We start from the raw sequence: 27,403 nt of genomic DNA, 5'->3' as shown, positions 1-27,403 counted from the left end.
GGGTTGCACCAGTGGCTGGGGTGGCTTTCTGACTTTCGATAGACAGCACTGTCTGTCTCACTTATCAGTTACCATGTTTCCACACTTTCCAGCGAATAGATTGAAAACCGTCGCATACATCTCTGGAAGGATGCTCCTAAGGACGTCGTGGCTATCATTGCAAACGACTTCCGGTCAGTTCGACATCCCGGTGTACGACTATCTTCGTCACTTCTGCGTCACTTCTTGGTTGATCGCAGACCAGCAGCTGGTTCCTGTTAGCTTCCGTCTTCGGCAGTTGCCTCCAAATATGGCAGATCCTCACGGTGAGGTCGATGTCTTCCTCGACTTTTTCCAGTCGTACCTCCAGCGGCGTAGCCCCATGATAGATCAGCACGCTGGCGGAGGCAACGTTACTTGTTACGCCTGGTGGCCGAGCGTGCCAAGGTGCCGGAGCTGTGTACCAGGGAGGCCTTGGCGCTGTCATCCAGGTCCTCCAATTCAGTGGATTTCGCCACCGCGGCCACTAGCTCCTGGATGACAAGAGCACCATCCTGCTGTCACTCCTGCCGTGATGGTGCCATTCGGGCGGAGGCGTCGGCGGGGCTGAAACGTGACCAGTGACCACCATCTGAGGCCCTTAGTTCGGAGTACCGCCTCATCCTCCAGGAACTGTCGGACACTCGACCAGTTGTAGTTGCCACCTGATAGCTGATATTGTCATTCGTGAAGAACGTATCGGTCTGGCCCTTCATAACATGCTTCTGGTGTGAGTGGCGTGCCGATGCTATGGCTAGTTTCGCTGGCCGCTCGTGCACAGGGGGCATCGCGTAATCCACGCTGGTCAACACTGACAGGACTGCGCCGCTCTTGAGCCGACGGCGCGGTCTCTGCATGCCGGTGCGAAATGACCGATCATCTTCGAAATCTTCCTTTCTGAAATGCAGCTCACACACAGCGGAATAGTCCTGATCCCACTCAGCCCGGTCACGGTGACCCATGGCGCCAACCCACTGAGCCCGTAGAGGTGTTTCGGTGAGAAAAGCGAATAAGTGGCATGTGAGACATCTCCTGTTTTAATCTTTTGTTCCTCTTGGTTCGTTGGGTTGTAGCCAAACGGCAGTTTTTTACCGCTCATTCCCCTCCTCCATTGTTGATGTACTTATACGTTAAGGCTTTGCACCACAATTTTTTTCAAAAGAAAACACCACGCATTGTGCCCTCTAAATTATCAAATTAAAAGTGAAATACTTTAATTCTTTAAGCAAATGAAAGTAACATTGGTAGCTTCGATTTTAAATGCAAACGACAAAACACAAAAAATGATGATTTTTGCAATACACAACACACAAATTATCCACCCAGCAGCACGCGAGAATCCCATTTTGGCGCCGTCGCATAAAAACATTCGGCCTCTTACTGCAACTGCCAATATTCTGTTTCCAATCCAGTACTACTGTTATCTGTGAATGTACCTAATAAAATTTCAGGCAAGCAATGTTCCCATGCTTGAACTACCATCCTCCACGTCCACATTTACAAAGTAAACCAAAAGTCCTGCATATTTTAATAGGGCAAATACTGTACGGATTTGTACGAGGGGCACACAGAAAATTATTATTTGACGTTGGTTTTGACAGGGTAACGATGTAGGGATGAGAATTCGAGGGGAAAGTTGGACCGCCACAGACACAGGCCGGGCTTACCTTGACGTAGGTCTTGTCTCGAAGTCGTCGGTCCTGTGATTTGGTCGGTCTCACTGGTACTTCCCCGCGTAGGTTTGCCGGGACGAACCGCGTAGGTAGACCTCTCGATGTTCTCGTAGGTAGGTATCTCTTGATGAGTATGTTTGTAATAGGTGAATTCAGGCACAAATCAGTCGTGAACACATATGGCTCCAACCGGTAACAGACAGCGACTGCCCTCTCCGTGGCTCAGGCGGCGGCTGCGGGCGGACGCCAGTCACGTGCTTATCGCCCGGGGGCAGGTCAGCTGACCGGTCGCCTGATCCGCCGCCCAGCCCGGCCCAGTGTCCAACGCGTGGCGGGGGGAGGGGAGGAGCCGGTAGGAGAGGGGGAGGGAGAGTGGCTGGTTTTTGGTGTTTTGCAAGGGAATTTCTACACCCTCCCACGGACTGATGCTAAACAGGGTTTAGCATTCGTTTGACAGTTTGATTAGATGCTGCCTAATTGTAGCAGGGACTTGACCATCTCGGTTTGCTTGATGGCTGCCCTTCTTCGTGGAGGTCTCGCAGTCCTCTCTGAGGTCTCTGGGCTTGACTCGGTCTCGGTGTTGTGCGTAGTCGGCTCATCAGGGCACCTGGTGCTGCCATCTGTGCTGTCTTGACCTGTGTGGGTACTCTGTAGCTCCAGCGGGTAGAGGTGCGATATGGCGTAGCGTTCAGTGCGTCCTGTGCTCGTCTTCAAGAGCACTTGACGCACACGTCCGTCATCTCCATGCAGAAGCTGTAGGACTCTTCCCATCAGCCAGAACATTCTAGGCTTATTCTTGGTGTTGATGAGGACGACATCACCGACAGCAATCTTGTCATCCCAGTCTGTGTGGAATAGGTCTCGCGAATTCTCGCGTAGACCAAGCAAGTACTCACGGTACCACATGTTCTTGTAGTGCTCTTGAAGATGCTGCTGCTCGTGCAGGGTTTTGTTGAGTTGTTGGTGAACATCTTGAGGCGTCGAAACCCACAGCGGGTCAGTTGCGTGTGAACTGTCCACCAGCTGGAGTCTCGGGTTTGTGTGTAGCTTGAGTATTTTGTTGGGTGTCAACGGCTCGATATCATCAATCTCACTGTAGACGTAAGTGATCGGTCGGCTATTGACCATGTTTTGTATCTCGCTGAGCTGTGTGAGGAGTTCGAAGTAACCAAGTTTGGCTCTTCCTACTGTCTTGTATAAGCAGTGCTTTACCGTCTTGATTTGTCTCTCGTAGACTCCGCCAACCCAGCTGGCGTAAACCGGGATGGTGCTGTGCTTGATGCTTTGTTCAGTAAGATATTCTTGGAACTCGTCTGATGTGAATACATTGATCAATACCCTCTGGCTTGCCAGGAACTGTTTAGCGTTGTCGGTATACAAGAACTCTGGCACGCCGTATGTGCTGCAGAATCGTCTGAATGACTGCAGGAACGAACCCAGGCTTAAGTCGGGGACAAGGTCGAGATGTACACAGCGAATGGCAAGGCAGGTGTACAGTACAATGTACATCTTCCTCATCTCTCCATTCGTGTCTTCAACGAAGATGTGTCCAGTGTAATCGATTGCTGTGTTGCAGAATGGCTTGATCAGACTGACTCGTTCTCTTGGGAGGTTCGTCATCTTCGGGTACTCGAAAGCCAACGCGTTCAGCTTCTGACACGTGATGCAGTCCTTCAGAACTCGCTTGACGACTTGACGACCACTTGGGATCCAGTACCCGTGCTCTCGCAGTTCTGTGAGCGTCGTGCCGACTCCCAGATGTTTGCATCGTCGGTGTTGATCTTCAATCATGAGCGTTGTCAGCCGATGGGTTTTATCCAGGAGAATGGGATTGTGTACAGCGTATGAGTATCGGTTGAGCTTCGACAAGCATCCTCTGCATCTTAGCAGACCTGACTTGTCTATGAAGACATTCAATTCCTTCACCAGCTTGGGTACTGAGGCTGAGTTGACTAACTTGTTCTCTTGTTTGTCTTGCAGGTAGCTGATCTCTTCAGTGAACGCATTCTCCTGCATCACCTTCAACCAGTAGTGTGTTGCTTGCTCCTTGGCATCAGCCTCCCTGTGCTTCAGCACGTTCACGAAGTGAAACACTCGAGCCGTCACCCCATGCAGTCTTCGAAGAGAAGAGAAGTCCTTGATGCTGAGAATAGTCTGAGTCGCGGGCGTTTGTGCTTCAGTGTTGATCTCCACCTGTTGATGATGTTGTTGGAGCTCAACCATGACTTTCCCTTCTTCCGACAGGCAGTGAAGAGGACTCTTGGGCCACTGCTCAGGATGATCTCCCAGCCAGTCTGGTCCGTGACACCAGACGGCCAGCTTCCTGTGGAACTCCTTCGCAGACAGGCCCCGTGTGAGCATGTCAGCCACGTTGCTGTCAGTAGAAACGTAGTGATGAGTGACTTCAACTTGATGCTGATGATGGAGTTTCAACTTCATGGCTGTGATGTCTTCAAGACGGTTTGCAGTGAACTTGCTCTTTGACTTGCATCCAGATGCAAGCCACTCGAGCACCACCTGTGCGTCACTCCAGAGACGGACGTGACGGATGGAAGCGTTGATGGAGTCGATGATGAGTGGCAGGCACTTCAGAGCGAGGAACACCGCCAGCAGCTCCATCTGTGGTATGCTTCTGTTATCTGGGGCGAGCTTGCTTTTGGCAAAGACCAGCTGAGGGTCTGAGCCCTCCTGCTTCAGATAGCAAGCGAACCCGTAGGACGTCTTGCTCCCGTCGCAGAAGAGATGGAGGTCTGTTGGTTGGCCACTTTCGGTGTCACCGGTTTCTCTTGAGAACTGGAACTCACGCAAAGACAGGAGATCCTTCTTCAGTCGCTGCCACTCGGCTAGCACAGCCGGCGACACGTCTTCGTCCCATGCTGTCCCTTCGGTCCACACCTGCTTCATGAGGATTCTTCCCCTGATGGTGACTGGCAGTGCAAGAGACAGCGGGTCGAAGACCTTACTGATGTTGCTCAGAAGTTGACGTTTTGTGATGCCCTGTTGGTTTTCTTCGAAGTTGAAGTCGGATAGTGATATTGTATCTTGTTTGGCGTCATACGAGTATCCCAGCACCTTCTCTGTGACGGCGCCGTGCTCGTTGACCATGTTGTCAGACATCATGATGTCGACAAGTGGAGAGTAGTTGGACATCCAGCTCCTGAGGTTGAAACCTCCCTCTTTCATAATCTGGGTGGCGTCGCGGTAGATGTCTAGAAGTTTTCCTTCGTCGGATGTCGAGAATATGAAGTTGTCCACGTACAGCGACTCCTTGAGCGCTGTAGCCGCCATCATTGTCGAGTATTTGGACAGATGAATCTGGATGATGTGGCTCAAAATGAACGGTGAGCAGTTGAGGCCAAAGAGGATGGTACGGAAGCGGTACATCTTCAGACCGTCATCCGTCTCCCAGAGGAAACAGAACTTGTCCTTGTCCTCTTCGTACTTCAGATATATTTGCAGAAACGCCTTCTCGATGTCAGCAAGAAGAATGTGCTTGTTTGTGCGGAACCTCATCAAGAGGGTGACCAGGTCGTTCAGCAGGTCGACACCTCTGAAGCAGGCTTCGTTGAGTGATGGCCGATCTCCGATCTTCAAACTGCAGTTGAAGACTGGACGGATTTTTGTAGTGGTTTGTGCATCGGTTTTCACCACAGGGTGATGCGGGATGAACACCCTCTGGTTGGTACTTGGTTTGTTGTAATCGACCTCTTCGATTATGCCGTCTCTGAGTTGCTGCTCGAAGACTGCGGTGTATGAATCTGCGAGGCCGCGTTTGGCGAGCTTGTTTCGCACCTTCTTCATTGTCGCGAGAGCTACGTCGTGGTTTCCAGGAACCTTGGTGACGCTGTCGTAGAACGGCACCCTGACGAAGTACTTGCCGTCCCTCAGCTCCACCTCGTTGGAGAATTCCTCCACCAGTCTGCGCTCTCGAGCCGAGACACTTTCATCTGTCTCTCGGATGCCAAGGCTCTCGATGCTGAAGAGATGCTCAAGCTGGAGATCCACGTCACTGTCACTTGATACGTGGGCCAGTGGGTGGAAGTATGAAGTTTTAGGGTGTAGTGTTGCCTGCACCAACAGATGTGTCGATGTCTCACCTTCCTGTTTCCCACGTGTAGATCTGTCTGGAACAGGGAGATCGGCTGTTGAGTTTTTGAGACGTTGTCTCGAGTTTGTTGTTTTGTTTGTTTGCGTTTGAGTTTGAGTTTGTTGTTCGACTGCCCCCTGACGGAGGACTTGTGGTTGTTGTTCGACGGTAGAGTGTGTGTCGGTTTGAGTTTGTGCCTCAGCTGTGTCCGAACTGAGTGTTTGTGTGTGTTGTTCGTTTGTAGCATCTGCTTGAGTTTCTTTGTCTGTCAACTTCGGTTCCATGTTGACTGGTCGCTTAATGTCCGTGCCTTGTAGCATGCAGGAATCTCCTTGCTGAGACCTGTTGCCACTGTTTTGAGTGCTGCGTTTGACGCTGTTGATGTTTGAGTTGTTTGTGTTCACGTTGCCTGGTAGTGGTGATGACCGTCCACCGGAACCGTTGTCATCGCTCCGAGAACTGTCTCCGCCATCGTCTTCTTGCTCGTTTGAGTCGCTCGGTCCACCTTCACCGTGAGCTTCGTCTGTGCCTTCATCATGTTCAGTGTTGTCTTTCAGGGTCAGCTGCTCGAAGTATCCGTCGACGCTTCCGAAGAGGATGAGGCCGTCCTGTACCTCGAAGGCAGTACCTGTCCCAAGATCTACACTTCTCATGGGCTTGATTGCACCGATGATGTCCGCTCCTAGCAGACATTCGAAGCCACCGATGACGTCGTTGGTGCTGTGACTGAAGAACGAGTCGGCCAGACGCACTCCTTTGGCTCTCAGGAACTGCACCAGGGACGTCACGCCAGGGATCTCGTACTCCAGACTCATTTCTGGATCAACCAGGAAGCAGTGGTGGGCCGAAGCGGTTGGAGTGAAGATGATGTCGGACGTAGCCGTTCTGTAGTTCTTTTCCTGTACGCCGATGCACGTTTTGACTTTGTATGTTGTCTTGGGTGCCTCCAGTGGACAACCAAGCTTCACTGCCAACTCTTCGCTGATGTATGACGCTTGCGAGCCCACATCTATCATGCATCGAACCAGCTCACTTCTTTCGCCGTTGTGCATGATGACCGTCATGGACGGGAGGAGGACCGTCTGGCCCTTTTGTAGACTGTTGCAGATCAGACGCATTCCACTTTGCAGTGGCGTGGTCTCTCCAGGTTTGACGACACACACTGCTGATATGTGTTGCTTGCTGCCACACAGCGTGCAGGGATACGAGAGACCTGATGTCTGGCCTTTGCAGTCCGTCAGCTTGTGGGATCCACTGCATTTTGTGCAGAGCTCCAGGTCTTTGAGGCGTTGGATTCGTGTTCGAGGTGATGTGTACGCTGAACACTTCAGCATGGAGTGTGCACCTTCGCACAGCTTGCACGCCTTGAACTTCGATGTGGAATGACTGGGAGTCTTCTTGATCGGCTCGGCACTGGTTTGGAATCGTTGTAGTGACGACTTCGCTGGTTTGGCTGAGCCGGCGACCTCTGTTGTCTTGAGCTGTTTCGGCTTCGACGAGAGGTCCGTGGTGTGTTTTGTTTCTTGCTTTGCAGGTGTCGTCTTCATCAACGACTTGATCACGGCGTTGAAGTTCTCGAGCAGTTGTCTTGTAGAAGGGTAGTCAGTGTGCAGGATTGCGCTCAACTTTACCTTGAAGTTCACTGGGAGTTTTTCGCAGATGATGAAGCTGACAATTTTGCTTCCAAGAGTTCCGTCTTCGAGTGCGTCGTATCCAAACGCCTTGAGTTCATACACAGAGGTGCGAGCAGTATTGAAGAACGCGCGCAGCGCTGGCAGATCTCTTGCAGGTGGTGGGGTTAAGTCGTGGAGTTTCCTGATGTGTTCCTCCACGATGACATCAGTGTCGAGATATTCCTCGGTTAGGAACTTTCTTGCGATGGTGTAGTTTTTCTCTTCAGTTGACAAGTGTTTGATGGTATCTAGCGCGTTCCCACGCAGATAACTCTTCAAGTACATCAGCTTAGCCGATTGATTGTAGGCCGAGTTGTTGCCGATGAGATCGTCGAACATCTTGAGAAAATCGTTGAACGACATCACATCATCTTGCGTTCCGGAGAACAGCGGCATCTTGAGCTTCTGGATCTCTGGCTGTTTGATGTTCTGCCCGTTGGTTCCGGTTTCCTCCTTGACATTCTTCATGGTCTCGTTATTGAAGCTGAAGAAGGCTTTCTTCGTGGTTGAGAAGATGTCATACATCTCGTCCATCCAGGTATCTTCCTTCTCCATCTCCTGTTCAGATGAGAGCAGCGAAACGTAGTCATTGTGCTTCCGTTCGACATCGGACCACGCTGTCTGCAACTCTCCCCAGCAGTCTTGGACTAGGCTTGGTTCAGCCTTGTCTGTGATGTGCCGTAACAGGCCTCTGTTGATTCTGGAGAACGAACGCTTACTGTTCGCTCGAGCGTTCCGAAGCTTCTCCATGGATGCAGGGTAGTGATACTAGATGAGGCGACAGCAGGCTGAACGCTGATGACCAGAATGCAGCAGAATCTTGACGTTGATGAAGCGACTGCAGCAGGGTGCTGACACTGAAGACCAGACTGCAGCAGGATCTTGACATTGATGAAGCAGCTGCAGCAGGTTGCTGACGCTGAAGACCAGACTGCAGCAGGATCTTGACGTTGATGAAGCGACTGCAGCAGGGTGCTGACACTGAAGACCAGACTGCAGCAGGATCTTGACGTTGATGAAGCAACTGCAGCAGGGTGCTGACGCTGAAGACCAGACTGCAGCAGGATCTTGACGTTGATGAAGCGACTGCAGTAGGGTCTTGATGTTGAAGCGACTGCAGCAGGGTGCTGACGCTGAAGACCAGACTGCAGCAGGATCTTGACGTTGATGAAGCGACTGCAGCAGGGTGCTGATGCTGAAGACCAGACTGCAGCAGGATCTTGACGTTGATGAAGCGACTGCAGCAGGGTGCTGACGCTGAAGACCAGACTGCAGCAGGATCTTGACGTTGATGAAGCAGCTGCAGCAGGTTGCTGACGCTGAAGACCAGACCGCAGCAGGATCTTGACGTTGATGAGTCAGCCTCCTCTGTCAGACTAGCTCACAACTTCCCTGAGATCAGCTGGTCAATTCTCGTTGATCCTTACACTTGAGGTTAGACGACAATTCTATGCAGTTTGATAACAGTTGATATTGAGGTTTTAACAATCTTGCAATCAGTGACAGATTGAGTAACTTGCACTGTGCAGCTCAGTTTAAATATGGCTGTTTCAGTTTATTTCTATCTGTTTCGTCAAGTTCAACTCAAACCCAGTTTGGGGCCAAATAACAGTTTTTCTGCGACCAAATCACAGTTATTCTATGTACGGATTTGTACGAGGGGCACACAGAAAATTATTATTTGACGTTGGTTTTGACAGGGTAATGATGTAGGGATGAGAATTCGAGGGGAAAGTTGGACCGCCACAGACACAGGCCGGGCTTACCTTGACGTAGGTCTTGTCTCGAAGTCGTCGGTCCTGTGATTTGGTCGGTCTCACTGGTACTTCCCCGCGTAGGTTTGCCGGGACGAACCGCGTAGGTAGACCTCTCGATGTTCTCGTAGGTAGGTATCTCTTGATGAGTATGTTTGTAATAGGTGAATTCAGGCACAAATCAGTCGTGAACACATATGGCTCCAACCGGTAACAGACAGCGACTGCCCTCTCCGTGGCTCAGGCGGCGGCTGCGGGCGGACGCCAGTCACGTGCTTATCGCCCGGGGGCAGGTCAGCTGACCGGTCGCCTGATCCGCCGCCCAGCCCGGCCCAGTGTCCAACGCGTGGCGGGGGGAGGGGAGGAGCCGGTAGGAGAGGGGGAGGGAGAGTGGCTGGTTTTTGGTGTTTTGCAAGGGAATTTCTACAATACTCAAGGACTTCATCATTTCAAAATAATCAAATTTCAAAATAACAAAATGTTTTTAGAAGCCATGGTTATTGGTTGTTAACACTTCAGTAGGTACCTATGGGGTGTACTATGATTTCTTATGCCATGTGTTAGCCATCTTGAACTGCCAGTTACCAGTAACACTAGGTAAAACCGTAAATGTCTGTACCATTTGGACTCTGGAGGGAAAGGTCACAGCTAGTCTATCGCAGTTAGTCTATTTTTCACCTTATCAGCCAAAAAATTAGTTATCATTGTTAGAATCAATCAAAACAATAGTAACCTTATTGTTGTTAACATCATAAGAATTACAAGGTTTATTTAAAATCCTTAAAAAAACAGACTGAATTTATCATTCATGAATATATAAGTAAGTTCTTTTCAAGTTTATTTAGCCAAAAACTTCATCACAATACCTATTTTCAGTTAGGTACTATCCCATAATTTGATAATTATCACAATCCTCTCTCCCGTACTCACAGTATGATCCTAGAGTTACGCAGGCTGTGATCCTGAACCTTCTATGGAATTGAGACCAGATACTCTAATAAACACAGGGGATTCTATTCATTTATCATTATCTACCTTAGGTTTTCCCTTTTCAAAACAGGCCTTTCTGTGACCCAGCTTGAGCTTCAACCCTTATTGACACAAGGAAACGTCATTTCCCTTTAAAATACTGAATAGGTTTGAATCAATGCATTGCTAGACTATGCCTGCTAACAATGGTAACATTATTTGATATATTGTTAAGCTATTGTGTCCATGTGATCAACTATGGATAGAATGAATTCATGGTAAATGTTAAAAATTCATTCAAGCTTCTTTTTGTTTTGAAGACAAGATTTCTGGAAACAAGAGAATCTTACCAAAAGTAGATGAAGTTCCAAATATTCGCTATCAGAATGCGTATAAGAAAGACAATGGAACGATAAAGAATATCGTGTTGGAAACAATACAGAACATAACACGAACACTTCTTCTTCTTCGTGGGTTAGGGCGCGTAGCCGTCAGGCTCAAGCAGGGGGGTACGCTCCGGCTGTTTAGCATTACGAAAAATGGTGACAGACGTTTGTGGAGGATTGTCGACGAACTCTTGTTCCGCGAGCAGTACTTACACGCTAGCGGAAAATTCACCAATCAGCGCTCGGCAGTACTCGACGCTGATTGGTCCGACGCTCGTGACGAAATTGCGGGGGACCGCAGTTATTCTCTATGGACCCGAATAGGCTTTTGGATTTCGGAGGAGTTTCTTTAAAATTATATGCTGTTTGGAGCTGTTTTCGAGATGAAATATATTTCTTATGACTGTTAGCTATATAATGACACCATAAAATCATGATTTTGATAAATATTACCGATGTAATATCGGCCGAAAAGACATGCTGTCATGGCACGGACTGCCCTGCGGCTGATGTGGGGCCCCTAGTGCCAGCGTATGGTAATAATGGGTTGACGAAGGGTTATTGGAGAAACTTAGAGCCCCATCAGCATTCAGTATAGGGTCATCAGAGGCCGGGAATGTCCATCAGGGGTCTGAGTAGGCCTGTCATAGGGGCATACATGACACATCATGGCCCATGGGTCAATGTAGATCCATTAGGGGCCGTTGAAGGGCCATCATTGTTCAGCGTGGGCTCGCAATTACCTCTGATGGGCATATGCCGTGCCCTGATGGACTAACGCTGGCCCCTGATGAACCATCACCAGCCCCTGATAGGTCTACAAAGCCCCCTGCTGGGTCCAAATTGGTCACTGATATGCCCAAATGGGCCACTGAGAAACCCGTACAACATCCCTGACTGCACCTGCTGGACCAATGCCGTCCCCTCATGGGCCCACCACGGCTCTTGAATGACCTTTTCAAGTCCCCTGAAGTGCCTTTATTGGCCTAAATGGCCCCTGATTGACTGTTGTGGTCCCTATTGGTCCTATATGGCCCCCATGAGCCCTCAACGTCCCTAGACAGCCTTACATTATATGCCACTGGGCCCTGTTGGGTCAGCACCGGCCCCTGATAGGCTTGCACTGGACCCACCGGGCCTATACCGACCCATGAAGGGCCTATATCGAGCCCTCATGGACCTCCGATGACCACACGCCGACATGTGTGGCCCCATCAGCAGTGGTCCGTCTATCCCATGTACTTACGGTCTTTTTGGCCGATGCGACACCGGTAGTATATAGAAATGTTATGATTAAATGTCGTTATTACACAGTCAAAAGTCACAGAAAGAATATCCAAGCTCAAAAATGGCCTCAAACCCAACAAAAACTGGTATAAATCCCCTTCAAAAGCCGTAAGTCTATTAAACGCCATAGGGGAATAGCTACAGTCCCCCGCAATTTCGTCACGAGCATCGGGCCAATCAGCGTCGAGTATTGCCGAACGCCGATTGGTCGATTTCCGCTAGCCTGTAAATGCTGCTTGCGGATATAGTTTTGAACAAGTGAGGGTCGCGGCTACTAATTATCGCTTGTCACCACTTTTTCGACGGGAACGTTCTACCTGGTTTATATAGCCTTGGGCTCAAGCGTCCAACCGCATAACACGAACACGATTTAACAACAAATCCACACAACAAAATATATTTTCGGCTGCGCCATTTGCACGTCGCATCACGCCGCACCGCTTGAGCATCATATGGCTGCACATATGTGCTACCAGATGACAATAAGTGAATGTAGTAAAGGAATCTTGAAGTTTTCTGACAAGGACTTGCTTTTCATAATTAGCGGCTTTCCCGATTATAAGCCGGCAATTGCCAATTGCAAAAAGAAAAAGAAAAAACTAATTCGCACTAACTATTACAGACGGCTGAGACAAAGTCGCGCCCTAGATCCCCCGCGGCATATTGATAAACTCTGTCATTGGACGCCTTGAAAGGAAGGCTCCTTATGAGTGTCAGCCGATCTATAAGACTTTGATTTAACCCGCGCACCGACGGGGGTCTGCGCCAACTAGTTCGTACCGACGGGGGGGGGGACGGATGACCGCCCCCCCCCCCGATCTCGAGAACGAAGCAAGATAGCGACAAGCGGTAAACGGCATGGGATACGCACGGACAAGGTCTACAATTTTTACGGAGGTCATTTTCAGGTCAGGTCAAAGATGACTTCACAGGGGTCAAAAAAGTCAAAATGGCGGCGCTAGATATGGAGAGTTTTTTCTCGAATAACTTTCGAACTAGTCAAGATAGGAACAATCTAAGGGCAGCATTGTGATCCTCTCGTTAACCCGCGAGTTGCTGGGGGGGGGGGCGTTAAACGCCCCCACTTTTTTCGCCGGGCCATAGCATAAAAACGGCGCGCCGCAGGCGCGCCAAATTTTGGGTACCTGTAGGGAATTGATTGAAGTTTATTGTGCCAAAGTTTCAAAAAATCGGTCGGAAAATTTTTGAAATATCGAGGTTTTAGTGACGTCATGATTTCTGAGTTTTCGACCAAAAACGGCTTATGTTCAAAAAATCATATAAAATCACAGAATAGACATACAGACATGCCGTAAACGCCATTACACTGCCAATACCATGAACAATCAAATGGCTATCTTCGATTATTGATTATCGTTCCGCATTTTCCAAAATCTTGAACTGAATCTTGGCAATTTCTCGTGACTACTTCACGACCATGATACATGCATTTCTTAAATTGAACTTTTTGAGCCAAACACGTACATATATGATAAAATGAATGTCACCATCGTGTTCTACGCCCCAAATTACCCATAAAACATGCGTCACAGGCTGCGAATATCAGTTTTGATTTTCGGGGATATGTGCCTACCCGGTTGACCTGACCTTGACCCTGACCTATGCTTGACTGACCCCTACATGGAGCTGACACTCTTGTAGGCTTTATATGATGGATTGTGCACGGTTTTGACAGAGTTTGTGACGAGAGGCGCCCATTGCAAAGTCCTGAAGTCCATGCTACTGAAAGCCCGATTTCAGGTGTTTGACCTGACCTTGACCCGACCTGTGACCTCAAAATTCAACTTTAAAGTACTCATCTGAAGCGTCTCGTCGCGTTCTTTCGTTTGCCGCCTCGTGCGTTTCGCTGCGCCTATTGGTTCTCGAGTTATCGGCTGGGGGCGTTTAACGCCCCCCCCCCCCAGCAAACGGTGGGTGGCGAAATACCCCAGCAACTGCCGGGTAATCCGCATCGAATGATATATATATATATATATATATATATATATATATATATATATATATATATATATATATATATATATATATATATATATATATATATATATATATAAGGTTGAGAAAATCGAGTTTTAAAAAAGTGTTGATTTTTCTGGGGTAAGCCCGGCATAGGGGTAACGCCGGCCACCTCCCCAGCGCTTTACAACGAGTTGATGAAACCATTATGTGTCTTCCAAACATTAACGGAAAGTGAAATATTAAGGTAGGGTAACTATGGGGCAAACGCACCCCTGGGTTAAACGCCTCCCCTAAAAAAATCGTATTTCTTATCGACGGATAGGTGTTTTATCCTGTCTTTCAGAACAGTCAGCTGCTTGTTTACGTAGGTCTCTATTTCCGGTTCTGAGTCTTGAGGAGCATCGTGGGTAGGTGCTGATGTTGGTTTTGGGTGTTGTTTTTGTTGTTTTTACAGAAGATTCCTAATATTTTGATGCCCTCTTTATATCACAAAACTTGCTATTGTGCACATCGCTCAAAACTGCGTTTTATTGTCATTCTGTTGAATATATTATGCTGCGGCGTTAGTGGCAGGGATGCGGAGCCGTGGAAATTTCAGACGGCTCCGGCTCCGGCTCCGGCTCCGGAGAAAAAAATCGGCTCCGGCTCCGGCTCCGGCTCCGGGTGAAATGTTATGGCGGCTCCGGCTCCGGCTCCGGCTCCGAGTAAAATGGTCCGGCTCCGGCGGCTCCGGCTCCGACTCAGTACATCCCCTACGCAATCAATTAAATACGGGTGGAAGAAAAATTGGATTGGTTATACGCGTTACTCTTTGCCATGACCGGCTCACCGCGTCCCCGCGCAAACGCACCTCTGAGAGAACTGGCAGAACAAAGGGCTAGGAAGCGATGGCATTGGAAACGCAGTCGCCGCGAATCGGAGTTCAGTGAACCATCGTAAGCTGACACCCGTCTCGGCTGCATTGGGGGGTGAGGGGTGGGGGGTGTATGGGATGAGACGGTGCTGGGAGTCGCAGTCCACTGCACTGGTTTGAAAACAATGGCCGTCACCTGATGACTGGTCCTCATGTTCTGGGGATGCAGTAGACGTGGTGGGGGGGGGGGGGAGAGCAAACAGGAAGTTGTTTGCGTACTGTGGGATACTGGGGATATTCGGATTTTTTCATTCACTTGATGGCCCATGACGTAAGTACCATATGTTTTACTGCCTTGTACTGTCAAACCGAACTAGGTCAATTATTTTTTTCCTCTTCAAAAAATAAAAAGGAGCCGGAGTCGCCCCCTTTTTTGGCGGCTCCGGCTCCGGCTCCGGCTCCGGGCTATATTGTTTCACGGCTCCGGCTCCGGCTCCGGCTCCGGGCAAAATATGCCGGCTCCGGCGGCTCCGGCTCCGACTCCGGCTCCGGCTCCGCATCCCTGGTTAGTGGCGCGTTTTTTGTCAATATTTTGTTGACCGGAAATGGAGTGGATGGGGCAAGACGCCTACTCGATGCATGGGGCAAGACGCCCCCAGTTTTTTGAAAGGGGGGCGTTTTGCACGGTGGTGAGAGTGCAGGGTAGCGCCCTGTAGGTCGGGGCCGAAAAGGCCTCTCCCTGTCCTTTTTTGCTGATATATCCTAAACGACTGCAGATATCGTCACCAAACTTTCAGGACTCCTCCGGGCATCCATTTTACACATTGCAACAAAATTTTATTCCAAAGGCTATGATAGGTTGACCACAAATGACGTCAGAATGACGTCAAGTTCTGCCATGTTCATCATTTTCTGTTGATAGATGGGGTGGGGGCGCTTTGCACATGGGTGTGGGCGTATTACCCAGGGTATGGGGCAAAACGCCCTTTTGCAAGGGTATGCGAAAACCTTTTTGGGGGGTTAAATACCTCACGCAGGTGTCTTTTCTTGGTCTCAAAACGTAGTAAAAAGAATGAGCTACATGATGGTGCCCAAAGGTTTAAGTAATCTGTGTTGGGTTGAGTGTCAGAAGGTTTCGCGCTTAAGGGGGGCGTTTTTGACCTATTCACCCTACTGATTAGCTCTGGACATCTTAGAGTTTATTTCACTACTGGTATTTTAGCTAGCGTCTACCACACATACAGTACAGGTCGATGAAAATCGTGATGCAAAATTCACAAAAATGTGTATTTCAAAATTCCTTAAAAATTATTTTTCTTTTTACCTTAATGCATCAATTTGCATATCATTCGACTCGGCTGATGAAGAAGAACACAACGACACCATTTTTGAAGCTCTAGCTTCATTGTCTGTCGCGTTATCTGCAAAAACGTAGTTTGACCCTAGTTGACCTTAAGTGACATGACTGGCTTTGTCTATGATAACATGTTTATTTTCGAAATTTATCTTTGATCTAGGTGTAAACCAATCCTGCTCAGTACCTATTATCTCATGGAAAACAATGGTTTAGTGGCATTGCTCTCGGTTGGGGGTATGCTTGGCCACTCGCCCGGTGTTACCCCAATGTGCTAATTTTTATTTTAGAACAGCGATATTCGAAAAAAATGTCATACTTAAGCCAGCCTGCCTCGTCACCCCTCACTACAAACACTTAAACGGTCCTTACATAACATTCGTATAAATATTAGTACTGTATGGTATAACATTAACAGTGCAACATATCTCACTTTTTAGCTAAAAACCCTTAAAATATCATTTTTGCGCTATAACTTTAACAATATGCAATTTCTGTTAGCCTTAACTTTTTGCTGGCGTCACCTTAGCTGCCACGCTGAAAGGACAAACAGTTGAGCATTTTATTGTGACTAATTTAGCCGGAAACGAGGTGGCCGGGCTTCCCCCGCGCCCGGGCTTCCCCCGGCTTCCCCTACATATATATATATATATATATATATATATATATATATATATATATATATATATATATATATATATATATATATATATATATATATATATATATATATATATATATATGTTACAGGCAAAGTGAAAACTCGGGCATTTTGCAAAATGCCTAGGCAATTTGCAAAATGCCTGACCGGCCAGGCATTTTGCAAAATGCCTAGGCAGTTTGCAAACTGCCTGACCCACCAGGCATTTTGCAAACTGCCTGAAATATTTTCCCAGGCATTTTGCAAAATGCCTGACATCAAACTCGCACTAGCGGTGATGTATAGTATAAGTAAGCATCATTTCTAACTGGCGCTTACAAAAGTTAATCGCTGTCAATGCGCACCAAGTGAGAAGACACTGCGTTCTCCGGGTAGCGCCGCCAAGTTCAGGTCACTGAGCCCCAGCGGCCATCGGGTGCCGAGCACCGGGCGTGGTTTCGTTGGTAAACATGCGCTCGGTACAATAATTGCGCTGTTTCTAAGAGCCCTTGGTGACTTTTTGAAAATACTGTGGGTGGATATTGACCACAAAAGAATACTCTATCAAATTACGAAAATTTGATCGTTACACGTTTACATTATCAATCGTCTCTGCCAGAACAGTAGCCCACCAGAGCAGAATACTGGACATCACAGCCTTTATACACACGGCTACAACTGTCAACTCCGTATATACGAAAGGTACGGAGACGGTGGCTCAAGTCCATTCAGTGGTAGTTCCATCTCGACGGAATGACGCAAGACGTAGTTTACAGATATCACGAAATTGATGCGCAGTTGGCACGGTCTGTTATGTTGTCCATTCCATGTCCCTCCTAAGTGCTGAATGGGTGTAATTTTAACGGGTTCAGCACCAGGGCATCTGGACCAGGGCGCTCGGCATCTAAATCGGCCATCCCCCGGTATCTGAAGACCTTACCATGAAGCTGAGGCCGTTAAACCTCAGGCTGCAACCCTGACTTTATACCGTCATCCAGAAAAGATGCAGCTGGATTTCGCCAAGACCCACCAAATCTGGACCATTCAGGACTAGAGATTCAGACTTCTTCAGTGATGAGGCGATATTAGAGCTTTTCTAAGTCACTAACCATCCCGACAAACAGTTCTGAGCCAACAGCAGCTCAGAGGCGCTGCACCGTCGAGACAGTGAAGCATCCACTGGCGATTCTCGTTTGGGGCATGATGGGCTACATACTTACATAGGCCTCTTTGAGCTTCACCACGTGCCGCAGGGACAGACCACGTGGCCGGTGATAACTTGTCAGCGAGGTGCTGGAGAACACTGACACGACTACGAGCAATCAATTTCGGGACACAAGTACAATATCCCGCAACAATTTCGTAACACCCTGTAGGGTAAGGTGCCTAATTAGCAACCCCTTAATTTGAACCGTCACTGCTCACGCTCTATGGGTGCTACTGTATTACTGGCTTGATTTTTGGATAGATCGCTCATTTTTATATGTAAATGTATTCATTTTCTCTTCCAATATCCACTTATTTATTTGTAGTGAGCATTTTAGCAAACCATTGCAAAAAAAGCTAATAGGGAACTCGTCCCTATTAGCGACCGGGGAGGGTCGCTAATAGGTCTATAGGTTTTTCCATAATAAAAATGGTAAAAAATGCGACGCCCGAAAAGTTTAAGTATGATCCCAAAAAGGCAACCTATACCCAAAGCACCCAATCACTGGAACAGGAGCGTTTATCCAACACCTTAATGAAGATGAAAACTGATCACGTGATGCACCAAGGGCGAACAGAAGGCAAAAAAACCAAATTTTGCGGGCTATCTCGTATGATATTCGGGACCCGCCCTGGATTCGGCACCCCTGCAGTCGGTGACGACAGTTGGCATCAACTGCCACACATCGCAAGCTTCAGCAACACCTCATTTTCATTTCTCTTTTCCCCCTTCTTTCCCTTGTCAAGCTATTTGCGACCATGTCGGGCGCAAATAGGAAATGTGGGTTGCGATACATTTTTGAACCACTATGCGGTGCACAGTTAAGCGATTCACTACGGGAAAACGGCAATCAATTGAAAAAGGATTGTCGATTCAGAATAAAAAAGGCGCATCATCTTATTGTGCATCGTTTTTCAGCAGATTGGGTCCAAATACATACGTTTTGGATAAGAAACTGGTCATTTTTATCTAAACTCTCCTAGAACGTCCCACCAGAAGCATCGACAACCGGAAAAGAATTTACTTTGATAACCAAAGTATGGCAGACCTTTTGGCATTGTTTTCACCCCGATTTCTAGCCAGGTTTTCTGTAGAGAGGTAGGTCGCAAATAGGAAAGGGTCGCTAATTAGGCACCTTACCCTATTCGTGACACCCTTGTATTTGGGCTCAGGCTCAGGCTCAGTGGAACGTTTATGGTCATCGCCCGAAGTCAACAAAAACGGTGGAATATATGGAAACTTAGGCATTATGCAAAATGCCTGGCGGGTCAGGCATTTTGTAAAATGCCTAGGCAGTTTGCAAAATGCCTGGTGGGTCAGGCAGTTTGCAAACTGCCTAGGCATTTTGCAAAATGACTGGCGGGTCAGGCATTTTGCAAACTGCCTAGGCATTTTGCAAAATGCCCGGGTTTTCACTTTGCCTGTAACATATATATATATATATATATATATATATATATATATATATATATATATATATATATATATATATATATATATATATATATATATATATATATATATATATATATATATATATATATATATATATATGTTGACCTCAGGTCACATGACTTCGAGGTCATCATGTATAGGCATATCATTCGATGCGTCTTGACGATCTGAACACAATGAGACCATCCGCGCGGCTATATCTTGTTCCTGTACGGAGTTATTGGCAAAAAAAAAACCTTTGGTGACCTTTGATGATGTCACTGTTGTCACATGACCTTACAGCTGCCCAACAGCAAAACAGACCTCAAGGTAGTGAAGGTTGATCGTATATGAAGTCATGTATGGTTTATGGGCCATTCCAACCCGTTTTAGTGGTAAAAACAGGGAGTTGATTTTTCCCCCATTGACTTATAATGGGGAGGTCGAGAAATTGACCTGACCTTAGGTCACCGGAATCAAAATTCAGAGATATACAAAATGTAGCTACTACAGACCTAATAACATCCTGCGACTTTCAAAGGCCTCCGACATCTACTGTAGTTCTGGCACGGTGACAAAGTTGCAAAAAAGTGACTTGAGGTTGGGTCATTCAAAGTGACCTGGTGACCTGACCTTAAAAGTTAGGAGGTTCAAACTTGCACACCATGTGTAAAATTGATTAGAGAATAGTCGTACCAAATTTCGCGGCGCTACGCGCCGCGGCTTTCCCACTATTCGCGAAAAACCTCAGGGGGGCGGATATCGGCCCCCCGTCGGTGCGCGTGTTAAAAAATTAAACATATCTGAAGAAGAGTTCGTGCAAGTTGACGTTACTAGAACGGGCATGCCATAAACCTACTCCAGTTTTGCATTCATTTATTCAAAAAAAAAAATGAACTGTCGGTAAGGGTGCCTAGACAGGTAGGTCCACTTTCGAGTTCGCGGGAGGGCCGCCGGCCGGGCGCGGAGAGGGTATGTTCCGCGCAAACACAATAGGTACACACTACACATGTTACAAATTACTAATTATATCAAACATAAATACTTAGCTCAATAATGCGTAACAAGTGATAATCAAAATTTGTCCAAGATTATTCCGGCCGCTGCTGCCATACACTTGGATGATAGCCTAAGGCACTAGGCAGTAACAGACGTGTCACGCAAAATAGGCGGCGGAACGGGGAGGGCACCGGGGCACCGAGGCCCCCTTTAATTTTGGCATTTTAATATAAGCCCTATGGGCGTTGCATGGAAAGAATGGGACCAAAAGTCGGCAGTGCCCCCCCCCCCTTAACCCGCGCCCCGTAGGGCTATCGGCGGACCCTACCACCCGTGTGTGTGTGTGGGGGGGGGGGGGGTGGAGGTGGCGTTTCGGCTCCCCCTAAGATCTCGGACATTTACCGGCCGATTTTCAAAATTCAAACGGCGTTCGATAGCCCCACTCGGGAACTACCTTGTGACCAAATTTCATTGACTTAGATCAAACTGATGACGTCACAGTTCAGGTCAAAGGTCGCATTTTGACCGTTCACAGGCATTTCAAGAAATGTGTTGTAAAATCGAGTAAATTGGTAAGTTATTGAAAACCATCGATGGTACATTGTTCGTCAAACACATACTTCGCTATCTGAGGTCACTGATACCAGGTCAGGTCACAGAGGTCAGGTCACTGCGTGACTGCAGGGGGTCACAATATGAAAGTGTCGTGTGATACATGTTTTATGGTCCATTTTACATGACAAATGCGATTATGTTTGTTAGGCAGCCTTTGGGGCCAGCTTAGGTCACGTTTTGGTGAAGGTCAGGTCAAGGTCAGGTCATATTAGGTCAAAGTTGATATTTTTGCATAAAGTGGGTATCGAATCGATGCAGCTCGTCACGGGGAGTCCAACGATGGTCTTCGTTTTGCCCTACGTGGTCTAGAATTGCCAAAAAAATAAGCTTAAAAATTTGACGTCATCATTTTTGAACAGTTTTTTTCGCTATAACTTGGCCAAAAAACGAGATATCGATCTGAAATTTGATATGTAGCTAGAAGGCGGTAGGTACTTTCACATATATTCCGGTTTTTTCGAAACTCAAAAAACTTTTTGGATTTTTTGACTAATATATCCAAAAAAAATACGTTTTTGATTTTGGGGGTCAAAATTCAAAAGTTTCAAAAATCCGAGATAGCAGTTTTGTAGCCTTGTCAATTCTACACCTTTTATGTCTGTTCATTATTTTGTATCTTCAAAGCTGTTGGCCAAAGCGGGAAGCTCTTCTCGCGAAGCTCTTTTTTCGGTCGAAAATGGCAGAACATGACGTCATTCTGACGTCATTTGTGGCCAACTTATCATAGCCTCTGGAAAAAATTTTTGGTCACAATATGTAAAATTGATGCCGGAGGGGTCCTGAAAGTTTGGTGGCGAAATCTGCAGCCGTTTAGGAGATATCGACGGAAAAGAACGGGGGGGGGGGCGTTTCACCCCCCTCCTATGGGACGCGGGTTAGTTAACTCGGCAGGCGGTGGGCCTCCCGGCCACCTTCCGCGCGGTGGGGGGGGGGGGGGGCATTTTTTTGCCCCCCCCCCCGTATCTCCGAAACTATTGGACGGATCCGGAAAATTCAAACGGCGTTAGATAGCCCTGTCAAATTTGTCGAAGGAAACCAAATTTCATTGACTTCGGGGTCACCGATGACGTCATAGGTCAGGTCAAAGATAAAATGTTTCACCGTTCACGGGGCTTCTAGGGAAAGCGCTATAACACCGAGTAAAACGCATTTTGTCGAAAATCAGCGATAGGGCGTCAGTTGCCTAGTACATACATATGTTGCTATTAGAGGTCACTGGTCATACCAGGTCAGGTCACAGGTCAGGTCACCAAAGGTCACAAGGGTCACCACATGAACCCAACCTTACTAAGGTTGTGCGATGCATGTTTTATGGCCAGTTTTTCATTTCCAACTCAATTGTAATGGTTATAAGACCATCAGGTACGGTTTAGGTCACTTTCTGGTGGAGGTCAGGTCAAGATCAGGTAAAAAAGGTCAAATTTCAAAGTTGATATTTTTGCATAAAATGGGTAAATTGATTCGATGCAGCTCGTCACGGGGAGTCTAATGGTGGTCTTTGTTTTGCGCTACAAGGTCTAGAATTGCTAAAAATTGAGTTTGAAAATTTGACGTCATCAATGTTCAACAGTTTTTTCGCTATAACTTGGCCAAAAAAGAGGTATCGATCTCAAATTTGGTATGTAGATAGAAGGCGGTAGGGACTATCACATATCTTCCGGTTTTTTTAATTCAATTTTTTGGATTTTTCGGTTGTTATATTCAAAAAATCAATTTTTTTATTTTTGGGGGTCAAAATCCGAAAACTTTACAAATCCGAGATAGTAGTTTTGTAGCCCTCTAAATTCTACACCTCTTATGTCTTAAACATTTTTCTGTATCTCTAAAGCTGTAGGCCTGACAGCTCTTCTCGCGAAACCTTTTTTTGGGTCGAAAATGGCAGAAATGACGTCACTCTGACGTCATTAGCGGCCAACCTATCATAGCCTTTGGAAAAATTTTGGTCACTATTTGCAATAGCTATTCACGGGAGGGTACTGAGAGTTTGGTGACGATCGGCGCAGCGGTTCTCGAGATATATCGAAAACACTAAAGGGGGGCAAAAAATGCCTCCCCCCCACCGCCTGGAAGGTTAATTGAAGGTGTTCCACCGCTACTGTCACGCCGTTGCAGAACTAGCCCAGCCACCGGGTCACGATGGTGGGGAGGATCTCGGCCTGAAGGTAATGACAGATGTGCAAGAGGCTAATTGCACAAGTGATGATCCCAAAGCATTTGTGTGTATTTTTTGCATGGGTGTCCAGAAAAAGGAGGCAATCAAAGGCTGCATTTCAGGGCTCAAGCCAAGCAGCCGGTTGTCGGAGGTCCGAGAATCGTCAATTGCATCAGTGTGACCACTACCAGGTAAAAAATGCGATGCTATAACGGATAGCGGATGCGAAAGGGTTGATCGTGAGGACAGATAACGGACGAACACATCAATATCGAATGCTTCTTCAAGGCTCCGGACAAATCGAATGGGATTTCACTTTTCACACCTGTCCAGTTTTCAGTGCCGCCGCTGGCAGGCGCTGCGGTCGCCGTCGCGGCGGCTCCTCCGCGCCGCTCCAGTCGCTCGCTCGCGCCGCCAGTCGCGTCTCTGGCCGCTCGCGCGTGGTGTGCGCGGTGCGCGGTTCACGCGGCGGTGAGGAGCGATGTCGGTGTGCGGTGGGCCGACCAGCTGAGCGCAGCCTTGGTCAGGAATGGGCGACGATGGTCAGATGGAGTGTCGGTTTGACATGGCTCGTTGTGTGTCTTTTGCTACTAGGTATGTCGCAGTCCAGCTGCCGTCAGCGCCAAAGGTGAGCGAGCACTGCAGGACCGTCTGGAGGACGGAACGACAGCTAGGGTCACCGGGTTGTCGAAACCGGTCTTAAGATGCTTGCTGGTAGTGGCCAAGCTCATTTATGCATTGGAATCAATATAATTTTGTTATGTTACTAATCTAATCGTCCTTTCATTCTGCCCACCCTCTTATTCCTGTCCGTTAAAATGTTTACATCTCCTCAGTCTGCTCGGATATGACACACTCTCCCATTTATCCGAATGTAACGATATCGCTCCTTGTCCCCTCTGTCGCCAGAATGCGGCCGGCGGCGCGGTGACCTGAGGTCACAACGGATCGTGGGCGGATCACGCAGCTGGCGTGGCGAGTGGCCCTGGCAGGTGTCGCTGCACCAGCGTAACCCTCATACGGGACAGCTGCTGAGCCAGCACTGCGGCGGTACCCTGATCGACCCCGGCTGGGTGCTCACCGCCGCCCACTGCATTGTCGAGTGAGTCCCCCCCCCCTCCTCCCCGCGACCCCCTAGGAGGGTCACAATTCCATTGACATCGAGAATTGTTACATGCAGGAACATTGAATAGGCTTTAAATACAAATTCGGAATTACCATTGAAAACAATGCAAAGCATGGAAACGCGATTACGACGGGTTTATGACGGGTTATCTTGCGAATGCACTCGGTTTGATATCCTAAAGACTTAAAAGTTAGAGCTGGATAGGATCCGAAACAACCTTCTGTTGCGACTGCGAGTTTTACTTACGGAGCTGGAAACAATTTTAGTAACCGTTAAACGCCATTAGAAAGCCTGGGGTTCATGAAAAGTCTGGGAAATTTGAAGAAGGCACTGACAAAATTTGGCTTCCATGACGAATTTCTACGACGACGCATGCGGCGCCTGTGACCTTGGCACAGAACACTGGCGGATCCAGGGGACAGCCATTTGGGGCAACTGCCCTCTCCGTGCCCAAAATTTAGTAAACTCTTCAGTTTTTCGGGAATAAAGAAAACTGAACACTAAACAGCTTTTAGTAGAAAAAGTTTGCTTTAATCTGTATGTACATCGGGGCTAAGGAATCGGAATCTGAGGAGTTTTCTTTTCTGGAATTTGGGATTCGGAGGATTTTTTTTTTCTCAAAATATGCGCCCCGCCACGTCCAAATACCGCGCCAGTGCGTGATAAGACAATTCGTCCTCGCTGGCCGCCGCCGCTGCGCCAGTGTGTTGTGTTATTGGCGTGTGTTCCACTGCAGTCTCCGTGGAGACTGCAACGCGCCGTCTGCCGCCCACACAAGGTGCGCTGCTATCGGAGCAGGGATTGCTGGACGGTGTTACCTGCCGCATGGACAAATGCAGCTGTAAGAATGCTCTGCCTGAATATAATCCTAGATAACTACATATGTAGGTACTAGGTACTCGTATTTTTGTGGACATGAGCTGACCTGACCTTCACCTTAACCTGCTAGTTGATGGCAAACAACGCAGACGAGACTTTCAAAAGAGTTTTAGGACCAGAACTGGCTGGAAAACATGCATCACATACCTATCACATATGAGGTTGAGCTTTGCATCCCAATACCAGCACCTTTTCGGTTCACCATACGTTCGCCAGAGCCCTGGATATAAATGCGCTCAAATTCGCCTTTGACCCGATCTAAACAGGTCACTTGACCTCGAAATTCAGAATCAGTGATGTTTCAGATGCGTGTTGGAAAAAAATCAATTCTGCCTTGCACATCAGCTCGCGACAATTCTTTAGTCTTTTGGGATTATCTGTCAATATTCAATCGCCCTCCCCTCTCCCTCAGCCCTGGCAGTTAGAACGCTCGCTGAACTCTCAGTTCGGCTGAACTCTCAGTCAAGCGCGGATCAAAAGTATGACGGCACAGGATTGCTTAGTTGCCATTTTTTGCTTATAAGGTGTACTTTTTGAAGTACTCGCTTATCTCAATGTCTCACTCATCCACATTGAATTTAAAAGCACAGCTTTTCTTTCTGCTTTTTAACTTTTTTCTCAGCCGGTGACGTGGCTGGATTTTTCAATTTTTCATTAGTGCAAGTAAAACCAGCTTTCTGGCTCCTTTCGTAGAGGTAAACCTCCAATGCATGCTCGAGCCCAACTGATGTGGCCCCATTTGCGTTCAATCGTCGCGTGCGCCGTGTGCGTGCGGCGCACTGAAGCGCGCCATTGCTGGGCTCCCGTGCCCACGCTGAGTCTCTAATTGCACCCTAAATAGCGGTACTGCTGTCCGTTCATGTAAGTCCAAACAATGGATGCTAAACCGAGGCTCAAGTGCATCACTACCGCAACAGATTATGGGGCATAAGTGTTTTGATTTATATCAAGATCAGAACCGATGCATCCCGAATGCATTCCATACTTCTCTGTTAGTTGAATTTTTAATTCATGGTGCTGTCACAAGCGCCTTCCACACGCTAAATATTCGTTTAAATGAGCGTATTGAATGTTTGCGAAATATCATCTCGTTTTAGCTTCGAGTACGAAATTGGGGCTCTAAAATACCCGAGAACCAGCAGGTTGCATATCAAATCGACTGCATGCTGTACCTATGCCGAGACATATATCTGGAATCACAGAGGGATCAAGCATGCTTCACAAATACCCAGAGGATGTGAGGACAGCCTGCTTTACGCCAAAACACCACGACGCTGTCTCGCTGTGTTGCCAGTGAAAGTCACAGCCGTCGACTTCGATCTGGTTCAATAACCCTGTGTTGGCGTTCCGCTCCGGACACGTTTGGTTCCGGTTCGGTTCCCGTTCCCTCAGCCACAGCTTTGTGGCAAGCACGGGTGCTGTCACATGATGTTCACGATGGTCACGATGATGATGTCGAAATATGCCAATGACCGCTCTGACTCGATAAAGGTGGCGTGGAGATTTGAATTCACGAACTCGTGTTAAAATTACCTAGCCATTCATGTCATCTAGTGTCTCTATGTCTGTGATGTTATCGTCCTTGGCTGTTAGGTACGGCTTACCTAATACCCTCCGGGTATTAGGTAAGTAGTTGGTTGCCAACATCATATAATCGATCTGCATTGATGAATAGTGAATACGTCTAATGGCTGTTGGAAACCACTGCCGAAATGTGTGCACGAACCCTCTTCTCATTTCTATTGAACCATTTTACAGGAGTGTCTCTGTCATTTAAAGTTATTACAACAAAAGCACATAGGCTAACGATTAACCAACCACTCTTTTGCTGGAGGGCCGTACCCTTCCGACTTCCGAATGAATCGAATACCGTCGTAAGGAAATCAAACATAGTCATAAACTGCTTTTTTTTGCTATGCGAGCTTTGTTGGTCAAGAAGTCTTGAAATAATTCGGGGATATGTATGTTTTGGTGTCGCAAGCAAGATCCGTATGCGAAATATTCATTTAGTGTCTCGTTACATTAATTGTTTGCATTCGATGGCACGTTTAAGTATGCAGTGTTGCATGGGGCCTGGGCCGTAGCGATTACATCTCATCTGATGTTCATCTCATCTCTAATTTAAGCGCAAATTTCTACGTTTTCGTAATTCGCTAATTGCTAATACCTATATGACAATCGCTACTGACTTTCCTGCAGCCCACTCTTTGGATTCACCATCCCTCCTGTATTCTGGATAGTCAAGATGGGACACATCGAGCTCAACGACAAAACACCACCGATGCTGGCGGGCGTCTCAAAGATCATCACTCATAAG

The 27,403-nt window shown here is 47.6% G+C and overlaps 1 protein-coding gene and 1 long non-coding RNA gene across 10 annotated transcripts in view; one reads left to right on the top strand and one right to left on the bottom strand.

Annotated features, from left to right (window-relative positions):
* LOC122372391 (trafficking protein particle complex subunit 3-like) overlaps positions 1-10,679 on the bottom strand; it is a 17,221-nt gene extending 6,542 nt beyond the window's left edge. Inside the window, exons 1-3 of one of the 4 annotated variants that reach the window (XM_043349522.1) lie at positions 10,525-10,677; positions 9,218-9,346; positions 1,686-1,814 (exon numbers count right to left, since the gene is read on the bottom strand). The gene's annotated coding sequence lies outside the window, so the exon portion shown is untranslated. The other 3 variants (XM_043349521.1, XM_043349524.1, XM_043349523.1) reach the window with 3 other exon arrangements.
* Positions 9,585-27,403, top strand: LOC122372392. 6 transcript variants are annotated; one of them, XR_006254864.1, is made up of 4 exons: positions 9,648-9,723; positions 23,415-23,709; positions 23,991-24,183; positions 27,286-27,403. It is a non-coding gene; the product is annotated as an uncharacterized LOC122372392 (long non-coding RNA). The 6 variants fall into 6 exon arrangements; XR_006254865.1 differs by lacking the exon at positions 9,648-9,723 and adding an exon at positions 23,191-23,272 and having other exon boundaries at positions 23,422-23,709; XR_006254869.1 differs by lacking the exons at positions 9,648-9,723; positions 23,415-23,709 and adding an exon at positions 9,585-9,609.

Source organism: Amphibalanus amphitrite, unplaced genomic scaffold (genome assembly GCF_019059575.1).
Source record: "Amphibalanus amphitrite isolate SeventyFive unplaced genomic scaffold, NRLGWU_Aamphi_draft 001355F_arrow, whole genome shotgun sequence".
Taxonomy (NCBI): domain Eukaryota; kingdom Metazoa; phylum Arthropoda; class Thecostraca; order Balanomorpha; family Balanidae; genus Amphibalanus; species Amphibalanus amphitrite.
The sequence above is the reverse complement of the archived record's forward strand: the minus strand, read 5'-3'. Positions and strand labels throughout refer to the sequence as shown.